Source organism: Nasonia vitripennis, unplaced genomic scaffold, assembly GCF_009193385.2.
Source record: "Nasonia vitripennis strain AsymCx unplaced genomic scaffold, Nvit_psr_1.1 unplaced0006, whole genome shotgun sequence".
Taxonomy (NCBI): domain Eukaryota; kingdom Metazoa; phylum Arthropoda; class Insecta; order Hymenoptera; family Pteromalidae; genus Nasonia; species Nasonia vitripennis.
This window is the reverse complement of record NW_022279785.1, coordinates 40,001-42,500: the sequence shown is the minus strand read 5'-3', so window position 1 is coordinate 42,500 and position 2,500 is coordinate 40,001.

Sequence of the window (2,500 nt, the reverse complement as noted above, 5' to 3'; positions counted from 1 at the left end):
GATCCCTATGTAATAATATTTCGCGCCTGACGTGATCACATTTCGTCGTAGATAGTGACAGTTATAATGTAGATTTATATAGCAAGAATGAGAGATATGCGAGCACGAATGAGTGATGTGCGAGCGTCAATGAGTAATATGCGAGCGTCAATGAGTAATGTGCGAGCACGAATGAGTGATGTGCGAGCACGAATGAGTGATACGCGAGCGTCAATGAGTGATGTGCGAGCGTCTATGAGTGATGTGCGAAACACGAATGAGTGATACGCGAGCGTCAATGAGTGATGTGCGAGCGTCAATGAGTGATGTGCGAGAACGAATGAGTGATGTGCGAGCACGATGAGTAATATGCGAGCGTCAATGAGTAATGTGCGAGCGTCAATGAGTGATGTGCGAGCGTCAATGAGTAATGTGCGAGCACGAATGAGTGATACGCGAGCACAAATGAGTGATGTGCGAGCAAGAATGAGCAATGTGCGAGCACGAATGAGTGATGTGCGAGCACGAATGAGCAATGTGCGAGCTCAAATGAGTGATGTGCGAGCACGAATGAGCAATGTGCGAGCACAAATGAGTGATGTGCGAGCGTCAATGAGTGATGTGCGAGCGTGAATGAGTGATGTGCGAGCGTCAATGAGTAGTATGCGAGCGTCAATGAGTAATGTTGCGAGCACAGAATGAGTGATGTGCGAGCACCGAATGAGTGATACGCGAGCACAAATGAGTGATGTGCGAGCGTCAATGAGTGATGTGCGAGCACGAATGAGTAATATGCGAGCGTCAATGAGTGATGTGCGAGCGTCTATGAGTGATGTGCGAACACGAATGAGTGATACGCGAGAGTCAATGAGTGATGTGCGAGCGTCAATGAGTAATGTGCGAGCACGAATGAGTGATGTGCGAGCACGAATGAGTGATACGCGAGCACAAATGAGTGATGTGCGAGCGTCAATGAGTGATGTGCGAGCACGAATGAGTGATGTGCGAGCACGAATGAGCAATGTGCGAGCTCAAATGAGTGATGTGCGAGCACGAATGAGTATACCGAAATCTCAGGGTTCACCCAACTGCCCTGGCAGAAATGCGACCCTCCCGGGGCTCTTCCGTTCGGAAGATGGTAGATAGGGACAGTGGGAATCTCGTTAATGCATGCGAGCAATCTTCGTATAGATAGCTAAACGTTTCAGTTTACTGATTTAATCATTTTCTGCTCCCGCCGTTCGCACCGATCCCTATGTAATAATATTTCGCGCCTGACGTGATCACATTTCGTCGTAGATAGTGACAGTTATAATGTAGATTTATATAGCAAGAATGAGAGATATGCGAGCACGAATGAGTGATGTGCGAGCACGAATGAGCAATGTGCGAGCTCAAATGAGTGATGTGCGAGCACGAATGAGTGATGTGCGAGCGTCAATGAGTAATATGCGAGCGTCAATGAGTAATGTGCGAGCACGAATGAGTGATGTGCGAGCACGAATGAGTGATACGCGAGCGTCAATGAGTGATGTGCGAGCGTCTATGAGTGATGTGCGAACACGAATGAGTGATACGCGAGCGTCAATGAGTGATGTGCGAGCGTCAATGAGTGATGTGCGAGAACGAATGAGTGATGTGCGAGCAAGAATGAGTAATATGCGAGCGTCAATGAGTGATGTCCGAGCACGAATGAGTGATGTGCGAGCGTCAATGAGTGATGTGCGAGCACGAATGAGTGATGTGCGAGCACGAATGAGCAATGTGCGAGCTCAAATGAGTGATGTGCGAGCGTCAATGAGTGATGTGCGAGCGTCAATGAGTGATGTGCGAGAACGAATGAGTGATACGCGAGATCCAATTAGTGAAGTGCGAGCGTCAATGAGTGATGTGCGAGCGTCAATGAGTAATGTGCGAGCACGAATGAGTGATATGCGAGCGTCAATGAGTGATGTGCGAGCGTCAATGAGTGATGTGCGAGCACGAATGAGTGATGTGCGAGCACGAATGAGCAATGTGCGAGCTCAAATGAGTGATGTGCGAGCGTCAATGAGTGATGTGCGAGCACGGAGGCTCGAAAAAGTCTAAGTCGCCCCACACGCATTGCTTTCTCTCGGAGGCTCGAAAAAGTCTAAGTCGCCCCACACGCATTGCTTTCTCTCGGAGGCTCGAAAAAGTCTAAGTCGCCCCACACGCATTGCTTTCTCTCGGAGGCTCGAAAAAGTCTAAGTCGCCCCACACGCATTGCTTTCTCTCGGAGGCTCGAAAAAGTCTAAGTCGCCCCACACGCATTGCTTTCTCTCGGAGGCTCGAAAAAGTCTAAGTCGCCCCACACGCATTGCTTTCTCTCGGAGGCTCGAAAAAGTCTAAGTCGCCCCACACGCATTGCTTTCTCTCGGAGGCTCGAAAAAGTCTAAGTCGCCCCACACGCATTGCTTTCTCTCGGAGGCTCGAAAAAGTCTAAGTCGCCCCACACGCATTGCTTTCTCTCGGAGGCTCGAAAAAGTCTAAGTCGCCCCAC